Genomic DNA, 11847 nt, shown 5'->3' on the forward strand with positions numbered 1-11847 from the left:
GGTGTTGGCAGTATAAAAATATCTACAGCACCTTGTATTCCCAGGTGGTCTCCCATCCAAGTACTAATCAGGCCCAACACTGCTTAGCTTCCAAGATTAAATGAGATTGGGCGTATCCAGTGTGGTGTGGTTGTAAATGAGCTTTGTGGTTTCTGTTAGAACTTTTCTACTTCTAACTACTGGTTCATAAATGAATACGTTTGAAAATGGAATGCATCAACAGAACGGTGTTGGCAGTATAAAAATATCTACAGCACCTTGTATTCCCAGGTGGTCTCCCATCCAAGCACTAACCAAGCCCAACACTGCTTAGCTTCCAAGATCAGATGAGATTGGGCGTATCCAGTGTGGTGTGACTGTAGATGAGCTTTGTGGTTTCTGTAAGAACTTTTCTACTTCTAACTACTGGTTCATAAATGAATACGTTTGAAAATGGAATGCATCAACAGAACGGTGTTGGCAGTATAAAAATATCTACAGCACCTTGTATTCCCAGGTGGTCTCCCATCCAAGTACTAATCAGGCCCAACACTGCTTAGCTTCCAAGATTAAATGAGATTGGGCGTATCCAGTGTGGTGTGGTTGTAAATGAGCTTTGTGGTTTCTGTTAGAACTTTTCTACTTCTAACTACTGGTTCATAAATGAATACGTTTGAAAATGGAATGCATCAACAGAACGGTGTTGGCAGTATAAAAATATCTACAGCACCTTGTATTCCCAGGTGGTCTCCCATCCAAATACTAACCAAGCCCAACACTGCTTAGCTTCCAAGATCAGATGAGATTGGGCGTATCCAGTGTGGTGTGGCTGTAGATGAGCTTTGTGGTTTCTGTTAGAACTTTTCTACTTCTAACTACTGGTTCATAAATGAATACGTTTGAAAATGGAATGCATCAACAGAACGGTGTTGGCAGTATAAAAATATCTACAGCACCTTGTATTCCCAGGTGGTCTCCCATCCAAGTACTAACCAGGCCCAACACTGCTTAGCTTCCAAGATCAGATGAGATTTGGCGTATCCAGTGTGGTGTGGCTGTAGATGAGCTTTGTGGTTTCTGTTAGAACTTTTCTACTTCTAACTACTGGTTCATAAATGAATACATTTGAAAATGGAATGCATCAACAGAACGGTGTTGGCAGTATAAAAATATCTACAGCACCTTGTATTCCCAGGTGGTCTCCCATCCAAGTACTAACCAGGCCCAACACTGCTTAGCTTCCAGGATCAGATGAGATTGGGCGTATCCAGTATGGTGTGGCTGTAGATGAGCTTTGTGGTTTCTGATAGAACTTTTCTACTTCTAACTACTGGTTCATAAATGAATACGTTTGAAAATGGAATGCATCAACAGAACGGTGTTGGCAGTATAAAAATATCTACAGCACCTTGTATTCCCAAGTGGTCTCCCATCCAAGTACTAATCAGGCCCAACACTGCTTAGCTTCCAAGATTTAATGAGATTGGGCGTATCCAGTGTGGTGTGGTTGTAAATGAGCTTTGCGGTTTCTGTTAGAACTTTTCTACTTCTAACTACTGGTTCATAAATGAATAAGTTTGAAAATGGAATGCATCAACAGAACGGTTTTGGCAGTATAAAAATATCTACAGCACCTTGTATTCCCAGGTGATCTCCCATCCAAGTACTAACCAGGCCCAACACTGCTTAGCTTCCAAGATCAGATGAGATTGGGCGTATCCAGTGTGGTGTGGCTGTAGATGAGCTTTGTGGTTTCTGTTAGAACTTTTCTACTTCTAACTACTGGTTCATAAATGAATTTGTTTGAAAATGGAATGCATCAACAGAACGGTGTTGGCAGTATAAAAATATCTACAGCACCTTGTATTCCCAGGTGGTTTCCCATCCCAGTACTAACCAGGCCCAACACTGCTTAGCTTCCAAGATCAGATGAGCTTGGGCGTATCCAGTGTGGTGTGGCTGTAGATGAGCTTTGTGGTTTCTGTTAGAACTTTTCTACTTCTAACTACTGGTTCATAAATGAATACGTTTGAAAATGGAATGCATCAACAGAACGGTGTTGGCAGTATAAAAATATCTACAACACCTTGTATTCCCAGGTGGTCTCCCATCCAAGTACTAACCAGGCCCAACACTGCTTAGCTTCCAAGATCAGATGAGATTGGGCGTATCCAGTGTGGTGTGGTTGTAGATGAACTTTGTGGTTTCTGTTAGAACTTTTCTACTTCTAACTACTGGTTCATAAATGAATACGTTTTAAAATGGAATGCATCAACAGAACGGTGTGGGCAGTATTAAATTATCTACAGCACCTTGTATTCCCAGGTGGTCTCCCATCCAAGTACTAACCAGGCCCAACACTGCTTAGCTTCCAAGATCAGATGAGATTGGGCATATCCAGTGTGGTGTGGCTGTAGATGAACTTTGTGGTTTCTGTTAGAACTTTTCTACTTCTAACTACTGGTTCATAAATGAATACGTTTTAAAATGGAATGCATCAACAGAACGGTGTGGGCAGTATTAAATTATCTACAGCACCTTGTATTCCCAGGTGGTCTCCCATCCAAGTACTAACCAGGCCCAACACTGCTTAGCTTCCAAGATCAGATGAGATTGGGCGTATCCAGTATGGTGTGGCTGTAGATGAACTTTGTGGTTTCTGTTAGAACTTTTCTACTTCTAACTACTGGTTCATAAATTAATACGTTTTAAAATGGAATGCATCAACAGAACGGTGTTGGCAGTATAAAATTATCTACAGCACCTTGTATTCCCAGGTGGTCTCCTATCCAAGTACTAACCAGGCCCAACACTGCTTAGCTTCCAAGATCAGATGAGATTGGGCGTATCCAGTGTGGTGTGGCTGTAGATAAGCTTTATGGTTTCTGTTAGAACTTTTCTACTTCTAACTACTGGTTCATAAATGAATACGTTTGAAAATGGAATGCATCAACAGAACGGTGTTGGCAGTATAAAAATATCTACAGCACTTTGTATTCCCAGGTGGTCTCCCATCCCAGTACTAACCAGGCCCAACACTGCTTAGCTTCCAAGATCAGATGAGCTTGGGCGTATCCAGTGTGGTGTGGCTGTAGATGAGCTTTGTGGTTTCTGTTAGAACTTTTCTACTTCTAACTACTGGTTCATAAATGAATACGTTTTAAAATGGAATGCATCAACAGAACGGTGTGGGCAGAATTAAATTATCTACAGCACCTTGTATTCCCAGGTGGTCTCCCATCCAAGTACTAACCAGGCCCAACACTGCTTAGCTTCCAAGATCAGATGAGATTGGGCATATCCAGTGTGGTGTTGCTGTAGATGAGCTTTATGGTTTCTGTTAGAACTTTTCTACTTCTAACTACTGGTTCATAAATGAATACGTTTGAAAATGGAATGCATCAACAGAACGGTGTTGGCAGTATAAAAATATCTACAGCACCTTGTATTCCCAGGTGGTCTCCCATCCAAGTACTAACCAGGCCCAACACTGCTTAGCTTCTAAGATCAGATAAGATTGGGTGTATCTAGAGTGGTGTGGCTGTAGATGAGCTCTATGGTTTCTGTTAGAACTTGTCTACTTCTAACTACTGGTTCATAAATGAATACGTTTGAAAATGGAATGCATCAACAGAACGGTGTTGGTAGTATAAAAATATCCACAGCACCTTGTATTCCCAGGTGGTCTCCCATCCAAGTACTAACCAGGCCCAACACTGCTTAGCTTCCAAGATCAGATGAGATTGGGCATATACAGTGTGGTGTGGCTGTAGATGAGCTTTATGGTTTCTGTTAGAACTTTTCTACTTCTAACTACTGGTTCATAAATGAATACGTTTGAAAATGGAATGCATCAACAGAACGGTGTTGGTAGTATAAAAATATCTACAGCACCTTGTATTCCCAGGTGGTCTCCCATCCAAGTACTAACCAGGCCCAACACTACTTAGCTTCCAAGATCAGATGAGATTGGGCGTATCCAGTGTGGAGTGGCTGTAGATGAGCTTTGTGGTTTCTGTTAGAACTTTTCTACTTCTAACTACTGGTTCATAAATGAATACGTTTGAAAATGGAATGCATCAACAGAATGGTGTTGGCAGTATAAAAATATCTACAGCACCTTGTATTCCCAGGTGGTTTCCCATCCAAGTACTAACCAGACCCAACACTGCTTAGCTTCCAAGATCAGATGAGATTGGGCGTATCCAGTGTGGTGTTGCTGTAGATGAGCTTTGTGGTTTCTGTTAGAACTTTTCTACTTCTAACTACTGGTTCATAAATGAATACGTTTGAAAATGGAATGCATCAACAGAACGGTGTTGGCAGTATAAAAATATCTACAGCACCTTGTATTCCCAGGTGGTCTCCCATCCAAGTACTAACCAGGCCCAACACTGCTTAGCTTCCAAGATCAGATGAGATTGGGCATATCCAGTGTGGTGTGGCTGTAGAAGAGCTTTATGGTTTCTGTAAGTACTTTTCTACTTCTAACTACTGGTTCATAAATGAATACGTTTGAAAATGGAATGCATCAACAGAACGGTGTTGGTAGTATAAAAATATCTACAGCACCTTGTATTCCCAGGTGGTCTCCCATTCAAGTACTAACCAGGCCCAACACTGCTTAGCTTCCAAGATCAGATGAGATTGGGCGTATCCAGTGTGGTGTGGCTGTAGATGAGCTTTATGCTTTCTGTTAGAACTTTTCTACTTCTAACTACTGGTTCATAAATGAATACGTTTTAAAATGGAATGCATCAACAGAACGGTGTTGGTAGTATAAAAATATCTACAGCACCTTGTATTCCCAGGTGGTCTCCCATCCAAGTACTAACCAGGCCCAACACTGCTTAGCTTCCAAGATCAGATGAGATTGGGCGTATCCAATGTGGTGTGGCTGTAAATGAGCTTTGTGGTTTCTGTTAGAACTTTTCTACTTCTAACTACTGGTTCATAAATGAATAAGTTTGAAAATGGAATGCATCAACAGAACAGTGTTGGCAGTATAAAAATATCTACAGCACCTTGTATTCCCAGGTGGTCTCCCATCCAAGTACTAACCAGGCCCAACACTGCTTAGCTTCCAAGATCAGATGAGATTGGGCGTATCCAGTGTGGTGTGGCTGTAGATGAGCTTTCTGGTTTCTGTTTGAACTTTTCTACTTCTTACTACTGGTTCATAAATTAATACATTTGAAAATTGAATGCATCAACAGAACGGTGTTGGCAGTATAAAAATATCTACAGCACCTTGTATTCCCAGGTGGTCTCCCATCCAAGTACTAACCAGGCCCAACACTGCTTAGCTTCCAAGATCAGATGAGATTGGGCGTATCCAGTGTGGTGTGGCTGTAGATGAGCTTTGTGGTTTCTGTTAGAACTTTTCTACTTCTAACTACTGGTTCATAAATGAATACGTTTGAAAATGGAATGCATCAACAGAACGGTGTTGGCAGTATAAAAATATCTACAGCACCTTGTATTCCCAGGTGGTTTCCCATCCAAGTACTAACCAGGCCCAACACTGCTTAGCTTCCAAGATCAGATGAGATTGGGCGTATCCAGTGTGGTGTTGCTGTAGATGAGCTTTGTGGTTTCTGTTAGAACTTTTCTACTTCTAACTACTGGTTCATAAATGAATACGTTTGAAAATGGAATGCATCAACAGAACGGTGTTGGCAGTATAAAAATATCTACAGCACCTTGTATTCCCAGGTGGTTTCCGATCCAAGTACTAACCAGGCCCAACACTGCTTAGCTTCCAAGATCAGATGAGATTGGGCGTATCCAGTGTGGTGTGGCTGTAGATGAGCTTTGTGGTTTCTGTTAGAACTTTTCTACTTCTAACTACTGGTTCATAAATGAATACGTTTGAAAATGGAATGCATCAACAGAACGGTGTTGGCAGTATAAAAATATCTACAGCACCTTGTATTCCCAGGTGGTCTCCCATCCAAGTACTAAACAGGGCCAACACTGCTTAGCTTCCAAGATCAGATGAGATTGGGCATATCCAGTGTGGTGTGGCTGTAGAAGAGCTTTATGGTTTCTGTAAGTACTTTTCTACTTCTAACTACTGGTTCATAAATGAATACGTTTGAAAATGGAATGCATCAACAGAACGGTGTTGGTAGTATAAAAATATCTACAGCACCTTGTATTCCCAGGTGGTCTCCCATTCAAGTACTAACCATGCCCAACACTGCTTAGCTTCCAAGATCAGATGAGATTGGGCGTATCCAGTGTGGTGTGGCTGTAGATGAGCTTTATGGTTTCTGTTAGAACTTTTCTACTTCTAACTACTGGTTCATAAATGAATACGTTTTAAAATGGAATGCATCAACAGAACGGTGTTGGTAGTATAAAAATATCTACAGCACCTTGTATTCCCAGGTGGTCTCCCATCCAAGTACTAACCAGGCCCAACACTGCTTAGCTTCCAAGATCAGATGAGATTGGGCGTATCCAATGTGGTGTGGCTGTAAATGAGCTTTGTGGTTTCTGTTAGAACTTTTCTACTTCTTACTACTGGTTCATAAATGAATACATTTGAAAATTGAATGCATCAACAGAACGGTGTTGGCAGTATAAAAATATCTACAGCACCTTGTATTCCCAGGCGGTCTCCCATCCAAGTACTAACCAGGCCCAACACTGCTTAGCTTCCAAGATCAGATGAGATTGGGCGTATCCAGTGTGGTGTGGCTGTAGATGAGCTTTGTGGTTTCTGTTAGAACTTTTCTACTTCTAACTACTGGTTCATAAATGAATACGTTTTAAAATGGAATGCATCAACAGAACGGTGTTGGCAGTATAAAATTATCTACAGCACCTTGTATTCCCAGGTGGTCTCCTATCCAAGTACTAACCAGGCCCAACACTGCTTAGCTTCCAAGATCAGATGAGATTGGGCGTATCCAGTGTGGTGTGGCTGTAGATGAGCTTTATGGTTTCTGTTAGAACTTTTCTACTTCTAACTACTGGTTCATAAATGAATACGTTTGAAAATGGAATGCATCAACAGAACGGTGTTGGCAGTATAAAAATATCTACAGCACCTTGTATTCCCAGGTGGTCTCCCATTCAAGTACTAACCTGGCCCAACACTGCTTAGCTTCCAAGATCAGATGAGATTGGGCATATCCAGTGTGGTGTGGCTGTAGAAGAGCTTTATGGTTTCTGTAAGTACTTTTCTACTTCTAACTACTGGTTCATAAATGAATATGTTTGAAAATGGAATGCATCAACAGAACGGTGTTGGTAGTATAAAAATATCTACAGCACCTTGTATTCCCTGGTGGTCTCCCATTCAAGTACTAACCAGGCCCAACACTGCTTAGCTTCCAAGATCAGATGAGATTGGGCGTATCCAGTGTAGTGTGGCTGTAGATGAGCTTTATGGTTTCTGTTAGAACTTTTCTACTTCTAACTACTGGTTCATAAATGAATACGTTTGAAAATGGAATGCATCAACAGAACGGTGTTGGTAGTATAAAAATATCTACAGCACCTTGTATTCCCAGGTGGTCTCCCATCCAAGTACTAACCAGGCCCAACACTGCTTAGCTTCCAAGATCAGATGAGATTGGGCGTATCCAATGTGGTGTGGCTGTAGACGCGCTTTGTGGTTTCTGTTAGAACTTTTCTACTTCTAACTACTGGTTCATAAATGAATACGTTTGAAAATGGAATGCATCAACAGAACAGTGTTGGCAGTATAAAAATATCTACAGCACCTTGTATTCCCAGGTGGTCTCCCATCAAAGTACTAACCAGGCCCAACACTGCTTAGCTTCCAAGATCAGATGAGATTGGGCGTATCCAGTGTGGTGTGGCTGTAGATGAGCTTTGTGGTTTCTGTTTGAACTTTTCTACTTCTTACTACTGGTTCATAAATGAATACATTTGAAAATTGAATGCATCAACAGAACGGTGTTGGCAGTATAAAAATATCTACAGCACCTTGTATTCCCAGGTGGTCTCCCATCCAAGTACTAACCAGGCCCAACACTGCTTAGCTTCCAAGATCAGATGAGATTGGGCGTATCCAGTGTGGTGTGGCTGTAGATGAGCTTTGTGGTTTCTGTTTGAACTTTTCTACTTCTAACTACTGGTTCATAAATGAATACATTTGAAAACGGAATGCATCAACAGAACGGTGTTGGCAGTATAAAAATATCTACAGCACCTTGTATTCCCATGAGGTCTCCCATCCAAGTACTAACCAGGCCCAACACTGCTTAGCTTCCAAGATCAGATGAGATTGGGCATATCCAGTGTGGTGTGGCTGTAGATGAACTTTGTGGTTTCTGTTAGAACTTTTCTACTTCTAACTACTGGTTCATAAATGAATACGTTTTAAAATGGAATGCATCAACAGAACGGTGTTGGCAGTATAAAATTATCTACAGCACCTTGTATTCCCAGGTGGTCTCCTATCCAAGTACTAACCAGGCCCAACACTGCTTAGCTTCCAAGATCAGATGAGATTGGGCGTATCCAGTGTGGTGTGGCTGTAGATGAGCTTTATGGTTTCTGTTAGAACTTTTCTACTTCTAACTACTGGTTCATAAATGAATACGTTTGAAAATGGAATGCATCAACAGAACGGTGTTGGCAGTATAAAAATATCTACAGCACCTTGTATTCCCAGGTGGTCTCCCATCCCAGTACTAACCAGGCCCAACACTGCTTAGCTTCCAAGATCAGATGAGATTGGGCGTATCAAGTGTGCTGTGGCTGTAGATGAGCTTTATGGTTTCTGTTAGAACTTTTCTACTTCTAACTACTGGTTCATAAATGAATACGTTTGAAAATGGAATGCATCAACAGAACGGTGTTGGCAGTATAAAAATATCTACAGCACCTTGTATTCCCAGGTGGTCTCCCATCCAAGTACTAACCAGGCCCAACACTGCTTAGCTTCCAAGCTCAAATGAGACTGGGTGTATCCAGTGTGGTGTGGCTGTAGATGAGCTTTATGGTTTCTGTTAGAACTTTTCTACTTCTAACTACTGGTTCATAAATGAATACATTTGAAAATGGAATGCATCAACAGAACGGTGTTGGTAGTATAAAAATATCTACAGCACCTTGCATTCCCAGGTGGTCTCCCATCCAAGTACTAACCAGGCCCAACACTGCTTAGCTTCCAAGATCAGATGAGATTGGGCATATCCAGTGTGGTGTGGCTGTAGATGAGCTTTGTGGTTTCTGTTAGAACTTTTCTACTTCTAACTACTGGTTCATAAATGAATACATTTGAAAATGGAATGCATCAACAGAACGGTGTTGGCAGTATAAAAATATCTACAGCACCTTGTATTCCCAGGTGGTCTCCCATCCAAGTACTAACCAGGCCCAACACTGCTTAGCTTCCAAGATCAAATGAGATTGGGCGTATCCAGTGTGGTGTTGCTGTAGATGAACTTTCTGGTTTCTGTTAGAACTTTTCTACTTCTAACTACTGGTTCATAAATGAATACATTTGAAAATTGAATGCATCAACAGAACGGTGTTGGCAGTATAAAAATATCTACAGCTCCTTGTATTCCCAGGTGGTCTTCCATCCAAGTACTAACCAGGCCCAACACTGCTTAACTTCCAAGATCAGATGAGATTGGGCGTATCCAGTGTGGTGTGGCTGTAGATGAGCTTTGTGGTTTCTGTTAGAACTTTTCTACTTCTAACTACTGGTTCATAAATTAATATGTTTGAAAATGGAATGCATCAACAGAACGGTGTTGGCAGTATAAAAGTGTATACAGCACCTTGTATTCCCAGGTGGTCTTCCATCCAAGTACTAACCAGGTCCAACACTGCTTAGCTTCCAAGATCAGATGAGATTGGGCGTATCCAGTGTGGTGTTGCTGTAGATGAACTTTCTGGTTTCTGTTAGAACTTTTCTACTTCTAACTACTGGTTCTTAAATGAATACATTTGAAAATTGAATGCATCAACAGAACGGTGTTGGCAGTATAAAAATATCTACAGCACCTTGTATTCCCAGGTGGTCTCCCATCCAAGTACTAACCAGGCCCAACACTGCTTAGCTTCCAAGATCAGATGAGATTGGGCGTATCCAGTGTGGTGTGGCTGTAGATGAGCTTTGTGGTTTCTGTTAGAACTTTTCTACTTCTAACTACTGGTTCATAAATGAATATGTTTGAAAATGGAATGCATCAACAGAACGGTGTTGGCAGTATAAAATTATCTACAGCACCTTGTATACCCAGGTGGTCTCCCATCCAAGTACTAACCAGGCCCAACACTGCTTAGCTTCCAAGATCAGATGAGATTGGTCATATCCAGTATGCTGTGGCTGTAGAAGAGCTTTATGGTTTCTGTTAGTACTTTTCTACTTCTAATTACTGGTTCATAAATGAATACGTTTGAAAATGGAATGCATCAACAGAACAGTGTTGGTAGTATAAAAATATCTACAGCACCTTGTATTCACAGGTGGTCTCCCATCCAAGTACTAACCAGGCCCAACACTGCTTAGCTTCCAAGATCAGATGAAATTGGGCATATCCAGTGTGGTGTGGCAGTAGATGAGCTTTATGGTTTCTGTTAGAACTTTTCTACTTCTAACTACTGGTTCATAAATGAATACGTTTGAAAATGGAATGCATCAACAGAACGGTGTTGGTAGTATAAAAATATCTACAGCACCTAGTATTCCCAGGTGGTCTCCCATCCAAGTACTAACCAGGCCCAACACTGCTTAGCTTCCAAGATCAGATGAGATTGGGCATATCCAATGTGGTGTGGCTGTAGATGAGCTTTGTGGTTTCTGTTAGAACTTTTCTACTTCTAACTACTGGTTCATAAATGAATACGTTTGAAAATTGAATGCATCAACAGAACGGTGTTAGCAGTATAAAAATATCTACAGCACCTTGTATTCCCAGGTGGTCTCCCATCCAAGTACTAACCAGGCCCAACACTGCTTAGCTTCCAAGATCAGATGAGATTGGGCGTATCCAGTGTGGTGTGGCTGTAGATGAGCTTTGTGGTTTCTGTTAGAACTTTTCTACTTCTAACTACTGGTTCATAAATGAATACGTTTGAAAATGGAATGCATCAAAAGAACGGTGTTGGCAGTATAAAAATATCTACAGCACCTTGTATTCCCAGGTGGTCTCCCATCCAAGTACTAACCAAGCCCAACACTGCTTAGCTTCCAAGATCAGATGCGATTGGGCGTATCCAGTGTGGTGTGGCTGTAGATGAACTTTGTGGTTTCTGTTAGAACTTTTCTACTTCTAACTACTGGTTCATAAATGAATACGTTTGAAAATGGAATGCATCAACAGAACGGTGTTGGCAGTATAAAAATATCTACAGCACCTTGTATTCCCTGGTGGTCTCCCATCCAAGTACTAACCAGGCCCAACACTGCTTAGCTTCCAAGATCAGATGAGATTGGGCGTATCCAGTGTGGTTTTGGATGTAGATGAGCTTACTAGTTTCTGTTAAAACTTTTCTACTTCTAACTACTGGTTCATAAATAAATACGTTTGAAAATGGAATGCATCAACAGAACGGTGTTGGCAGTATAAAATGATCTACAGCACCTTGTATTCCCAGGTGGTCTCCCATCCAAGTACTAACCAGGCCCAACACTGCTTAGCTTCCAAGATCAGATGAGATTGGGCGTATCCAGTATGGTGTGGCTGTAGATGAGCTTTGTGGTTTCTGTTAGAACTTTTCTACTTCTAACTACTGGTTCATAAATGAATATGTTTGAAAATGGAATGCATCAACAGAACGGTGTTGGCAGTATAAAATTATCTACAGCACCTTGTATTCCCAGGTGGTCTCCCATCAAAGTACTAACCAGGCCCAACACTGCTTAGCTTCCAA

General features: G+C 41.3%; 44 non-coding genes and 9 pseudogenes across 44 annotated transcripts; all 53 read right to left on the minus strand.

The window, feature by feature from the left end:
• Nucleotides 1–19: 19 nt before the first annotated feature.
• Nucleotides 20–138, minus strand: LOC134890760 (5S ribosomal RNA; annotated as a pseudogene).
• Nucleotides 139–245: 107 nt separating this feature from the next.
• On the minus strand, nucleotides 246–364 carry LOC135070696 (5S ribosomal RNA). Its single transcript, XR_010256850.1, has one exon. It is a non-coding gene; the product is annotated as a 5S ribosomal RNA (ribosomal RNA).
• A 107-nt stretch (nucleotides 365–471) lies between these two features.
• LOC134890761 (5S ribosomal RNA) lies at nucleotides 472–590 on the minus strand (annotated as a pseudogene).
• Nucleotides 591–697: 107 nt separating this feature from the next.
• Nucleotides 698–816, minus strand: LOC135066055 (5S ribosomal RNA). Its single transcript, XR_010252315.1, has one exon. It is a non-coding gene; the product is annotated as a 5S ribosomal RNA (ribosomal RNA).
• A 107-nt stretch (nucleotides 817–923) lies between these two features.
• On the minus strand, nucleotides 924–1042 carry LOC135064373 (5S ribosomal RNA). Its single transcript, XR_010250681.1, has one exon. It is a non-coding gene; the product is annotated as a 5S ribosomal RNA (ribosomal RNA).
• Nucleotides 1043–1149: 107 nt separating this feature from the next.
• Nucleotides 1150–1268, minus strand: LOC135070699 (5S ribosomal RNA). Its single transcript, XR_010256853.1, has one exon. It is a non-coding gene; the product is annotated as a 5S ribosomal RNA (ribosomal RNA).
• Nucleotides 1269–1375: 107 nt separating this feature from the next.
• On the minus strand, nucleotides 1376–1494 carry LOC134891337 (5S ribosomal RNA; annotated as a pseudogene).
• Nucleotides 1495–1601: 107 nt separating this feature from the next.
• On the minus strand, nucleotides 1602–1720 carry LOC135061562 (5S ribosomal RNA). The gene has a single exon (XR_010247940.1). It is a non-coding gene; the product is annotated as a 5S ribosomal RNA (ribosomal RNA).
• Nucleotides 1721–1827: 107 nt separating this feature from the next.
• LOC135068641 (5S ribosomal RNA) lies at nucleotides 1828–1946 on the minus strand. Its single transcript, XR_010254836.1, has one exon. It is a non-coding gene; the product is annotated as a 5S ribosomal RNA (ribosomal RNA).
• Nucleotides 1947–2053: 107 nt separating this feature from the next.
• LOC134901010 (5S ribosomal RNA) lies at nucleotides 2054–2172 on the minus strand. The gene has a single exon (XR_010174507.1). It is a non-coding gene; the product is annotated as a 5S ribosomal RNA (ribosomal RNA).
• A 107-nt stretch (nucleotides 2173–2279) lies between these two features.
• On the minus strand, nucleotides 2280–2398 carry LOC135059146 (5S ribosomal RNA). The gene has a single exon (XR_010245561.1). It is a non-coding gene; the product is annotated as a 5S ribosomal RNA (ribosomal RNA).
• Nucleotides 2399–2505: 107 nt separating this feature from the next.
• Nucleotides 2506–2624, minus strand: LOC135059381 (5S ribosomal RNA). Its single transcript, XR_010245786.1, has one exon. It is a non-coding gene; the product is annotated as a 5S ribosomal RNA (ribosomal RNA).
• Nucleotides 2625–2731: 107 nt separating this feature from the next.
• On the minus strand, nucleotides 2732–2850 carry LOC135063704 (5S ribosomal RNA). Its single transcript, XR_010250029.1, has one exon. It is a non-coding gene; the product is annotated as a 5S ribosomal RNA (ribosomal RNA).
• A 107-nt stretch (nucleotides 2851–2957) lies between these two features.
• Nucleotides 2958–3076, minus strand: LOC134886206 (5S ribosomal RNA). Its single transcript, XR_010170297.1, has one exon. It is a non-coding gene; the product is annotated as a 5S ribosomal RNA (ribosomal RNA).
• Nucleotides 3077–3183: 107 nt separating this feature from the next.
• Nucleotides 3184–3302, minus strand: LOC135064592 (5S ribosomal RNA). Its single transcript, XR_010250898.1, has one exon. It is a non-coding gene; the product is annotated as a 5S ribosomal RNA (ribosomal RNA).
• A 107-nt stretch (nucleotides 3303–3409) lies between these two features.
• Nucleotides 3410–3528, minus strand: LOC134891055 (5S ribosomal RNA; annotated as a pseudogene).
• Nucleotides 3529–3635: 107 nt separating this feature from the next.
• On the minus strand, nucleotides 3636–3754 carry LOC135066197 (5S ribosomal RNA). The gene has a single exon (XR_010252451.1). It is a non-coding gene; the product is annotated as a 5S ribosomal RNA (ribosomal RNA).
• A 107-nt stretch (nucleotides 3755–3861) lies between these two features.
• Nucleotides 3862–3980, minus strand: LOC135066857 (5S ribosomal RNA). Its single transcript, XR_010253094.1, has one exon. It is a non-coding gene; the product is annotated as a 5S ribosomal RNA (ribosomal RNA).
• A 107-nt stretch (nucleotides 3981–4087) lies between these two features.
• LOC135070947 (5S ribosomal RNA) lies at nucleotides 4088–4206 on the minus strand. Its single transcript, XR_010257093.1, has one exon. It is a non-coding gene; the product is annotated as a 5S ribosomal RNA (ribosomal RNA).
• A 107-nt stretch (nucleotides 4207–4313) lies between these two features.
• On the minus strand, nucleotides 4314–4432 carry LOC135064540 (5S ribosomal RNA). Its single transcript, XR_010250847.1, has one exon. It is a non-coding gene; the product is annotated as a 5S ribosomal RNA (ribosomal RNA).
• A 107-nt stretch (nucleotides 4433–4539) lies between these two features.
• LOC135058376 (5S ribosomal RNA) lies at nucleotides 4540–4658 on the minus strand. Its single transcript, XR_010244806.1, has one exon. It is a non-coding gene; the product is annotated as a 5S ribosomal RNA (ribosomal RNA).
• A 107-nt stretch (nucleotides 4659–4765) lies between these two features.
• Nucleotides 4766–4884, minus strand: LOC135062370 (5S ribosomal RNA). The gene has a single exon (XR_010248721.1). It is a non-coding gene; the product is annotated as a 5S ribosomal RNA (ribosomal RNA).
• Nucleotides 4885–4991: 107 nt separating this feature from the next.
• Nucleotides 4992–5110, minus strand: LOC134900316 (5S ribosomal RNA). The gene has a single exon (XR_010173831.1). It is a non-coding gene; the product is annotated as a 5S ribosomal RNA (ribosomal RNA).
• Nucleotides 5111–5217: 107 nt separating this feature from the next.
• On the minus strand, nucleotides 5218–5336 carry LOC134900318 (5S ribosomal RNA). The gene has a single exon (XR_010173833.1). It is a non-coding gene; the product is annotated as a 5S ribosomal RNA (ribosomal RNA).
• A 107-nt stretch (nucleotides 5337–5443) lies between these two features.
• Nucleotides 5444–5562, minus strand: LOC135064070 (5S ribosomal RNA). The gene has a single exon (XR_010250387.1). It is a non-coding gene; the product is annotated as a 5S ribosomal RNA (ribosomal RNA).
• Nucleotides 5563–5669: 107 nt separating this feature from the next.
• LOC134886358 (5S ribosomal RNA) lies at nucleotides 5670–5788 on the minus strand. The gene has a single exon (XR_010170443.1). It is a non-coding gene; the product is annotated as a 5S ribosomal RNA (ribosomal RNA).
• Nucleotides 5789–5895: 107 nt separating this feature from the next.
• On the minus strand, nucleotides 5896–6014 carry LOC135070199 (5S ribosomal RNA). The gene has a single exon (XR_010256371.1). It is a non-coding gene; the product is annotated as a 5S ribosomal RNA (ribosomal RNA).
• A 107-nt stretch (nucleotides 6015–6121) lies between these two features.
• LOC135068809 (5S ribosomal RNA) lies at nucleotides 6122–6240 on the minus strand. Its single transcript, XR_010255001.1, has one exon. It is a non-coding gene; the product is annotated as a 5S ribosomal RNA (ribosomal RNA).
• Nucleotides 6241–6347: 107 nt separating this feature from the next.
• Nucleotides 6348–6466, minus strand: LOC135062371 (5S ribosomal RNA). The gene has a single exon (XR_010248722.1). It is a non-coding gene; the product is annotated as a 5S ribosomal RNA (ribosomal RNA).
• A 107-nt stretch (nucleotides 6467–6573) lies between these two features.
• LOC134900950 (5S ribosomal RNA) lies at nucleotides 6574–6692 on the minus strand. The gene has a single exon (XR_010174451.1). It is a non-coding gene; the product is annotated as a 5S ribosomal RNA (ribosomal RNA).
• A 107-nt stretch (nucleotides 6693–6799) lies between these two features.
• On the minus strand, nucleotides 6800–6918 carry LOC135063706 (5S ribosomal RNA). The gene has a single exon (XR_010250031.1). It is a non-coding gene; the product is annotated as a 5S ribosomal RNA (ribosomal RNA).
• A 107-nt stretch (nucleotides 6919–7025) lies between these two features.
• On the minus strand, nucleotides 7026–7144 carry LOC135067329 (5S ribosomal RNA). Its single transcript, XR_010253548.1, has one exon. It is a non-coding gene; the product is annotated as a 5S ribosomal RNA (ribosomal RNA).
• Nucleotides 7145–7251: 107 nt separating this feature from the next.
• Nucleotides 7252–7370, minus strand: LOC135069483 (5S ribosomal RNA). Its single transcript, XR_010255663.1, has one exon. It is a non-coding gene; the product is annotated as a 5S ribosomal RNA (ribosomal RNA).
• A 107-nt stretch (nucleotides 7371–7477) lies between these two features.
• Nucleotides 7478–7596, minus strand: LOC135062033 (5S ribosomal RNA). Its single transcript, XR_010248395.1, has one exon. It is a non-coding gene; the product is annotated as a 5S ribosomal RNA (ribosomal RNA).
• A 107-nt stretch (nucleotides 7597–7703) lies between these two features.
• On the minus strand, nucleotides 7704–7822 carry LOC134901281 (5S ribosomal RNA). The gene has a single exon (XR_010174772.1). It is a non-coding gene; the product is annotated as a 5S ribosomal RNA (ribosomal RNA).
• A 107-nt stretch (nucleotides 7823–7929) lies between these two features.
• On the minus strand, nucleotides 7930–8048 carry LOC134900319 (5S ribosomal RNA). Its single transcript, XR_010173834.1, has one exon. It is a non-coding gene; the product is annotated as a 5S ribosomal RNA (ribosomal RNA).
• A 107-nt stretch (nucleotides 8049–8155) lies between these two features.
• Nucleotides 8156–8274, minus strand: LOC135060475 (5S ribosomal RNA). The gene has a single exon (XR_010246868.1). It is a non-coding gene; the product is annotated as a 5S ribosomal RNA (ribosomal RNA).
• Nucleotides 8275–8381: 107 nt separating this feature from the next.
• LOC135063707 (5S ribosomal RNA) lies at nucleotides 8382–8500 on the minus strand. Its single transcript, XR_010250032.1, has one exon. It is a non-coding gene; the product is annotated as a 5S ribosomal RNA (ribosomal RNA).
• A 107-nt stretch (nucleotides 8501–8607) lies between these two features.
• On the minus strand, nucleotides 8608–8726 carry LOC135070294 (5S ribosomal RNA). Its single transcript, XR_010256463.1, has one exon. It is a non-coding gene; the product is annotated as a 5S ribosomal RNA (ribosomal RNA).
• A 107-nt stretch (nucleotides 8727–8833) lies between these two features.
• On the minus strand, nucleotides 8834–8952 carry LOC135063275 (5S ribosomal RNA). The gene has a single exon (XR_010249610.1). It is a non-coding gene; the product is annotated as a 5S ribosomal RNA (ribosomal RNA).
• A 107-nt stretch (nucleotides 8953–9059) lies between these two features.
• Nucleotides 9060–9178, minus strand: LOC135063042 (5S ribosomal RNA). The gene has a single exon (XR_010249382.1). It is a non-coding gene; the product is annotated as a 5S ribosomal RNA (ribosomal RNA).
• Nucleotides 9179–9285: 107 nt separating this feature from the next.
• Nucleotides 9286–9404, minus strand: LOC135062245 (5S ribosomal RNA). Its single transcript, XR_010248599.1, has one exon. It is a non-coding gene; the product is annotated as a 5S ribosomal RNA (ribosomal RNA).
• A 107-nt stretch (nucleotides 9405–9511) lies between these two features.
• LOC135065138 (5S ribosomal RNA) lies at nucleotides 9512–9630 on the minus strand. Its single transcript, XR_010251426.1, has one exon. It is a non-coding gene; the product is annotated as a 5S ribosomal RNA (ribosomal RNA).
• A 107-nt stretch (nucleotides 9631–9737) lies between these two features.
• On the minus strand, nucleotides 9738–9856 carry LOC134891643 (5S ribosomal RNA; annotated as a pseudogene).
• Nucleotides 9857–9963: 107 nt separating this feature from the next.
• LOC134900321 (5S ribosomal RNA) lies at nucleotides 9964–10082 on the minus strand. Its single transcript, XR_010173835.1, has one exon. It is a non-coding gene; the product is annotated as a 5S ribosomal RNA (ribosomal RNA).
• A 107-nt stretch (nucleotides 10083–10189) lies between these two features.
• Nucleotides 10190–10308, minus strand: LOC134895795 (5S ribosomal RNA; annotated as a pseudogene).
• Nucleotides 10309–10415: 107 nt separating this feature from the next.
• Nucleotides 10416–10534, minus strand: LOC134888597 (5S ribosomal RNA; annotated as a pseudogene).
• Nucleotides 10535–10641: 107 nt separating this feature from the next.
• Nucleotides 10642–10760, minus strand: LOC134901353 (5S ribosomal RNA). Its single transcript, XR_010174842.1, has one exon. It is a non-coding gene; the product is annotated as a 5S ribosomal RNA (ribosomal RNA).
• Nucleotides 10761–10867: 107 nt separating this feature from the next.
• On the minus strand, nucleotides 10868–10986 carry LOC134900322 (5S ribosomal RNA). The gene has a single exon (XR_010173836.1). It is a non-coding gene; the product is annotated as a 5S ribosomal RNA (ribosomal RNA).
• Nucleotides 10987–11093: 107 nt separating this feature from the next.
• LOC135062969 (5S ribosomal RNA) lies at nucleotides 11094–11212 on the minus strand. The gene has a single exon (XR_010249310.1). It is a non-coding gene; the product is annotated as a 5S ribosomal RNA (ribosomal RNA).
• A 107-nt stretch (nucleotides 11213–11319) lies between these two features.
• LOC134891416 (5S ribosomal RNA) lies at nucleotides 11320–11439 on the minus strand (annotated as a pseudogene).
• Nucleotides 11440–11546: 107 nt separating this feature from the next.
• Nucleotides 11547–11665, minus strand: LOC134901364 (5S ribosomal RNA). Its single transcript, XR_010174854.1, has one exon. It is a non-coding gene; the product is annotated as a 5S ribosomal RNA (ribosomal RNA).
• Nucleotides 11666–11772: 107 nt separating this feature from the next.
• The window catches only part of LOC134890622 (5S ribosomal RNA), a 119-nt pseudogene continuing 44 nt past the window's right edge, over nucleotides 11773–11847 (minus strand).

This window comes from Pseudophryne corroboree, chromosome 3 (genome assembly GCF_028390025.1).
Source record: "Pseudophryne corroboree isolate aPseCor3 chromosome 3, aPseCor3.hap2, whole genome shotgun sequence".
NCBI lineage: Eukaryota > Metazoa > Chordata > Amphibia > Anura > Myobatrachidae > Pseudophryne > Pseudophryne corroboree.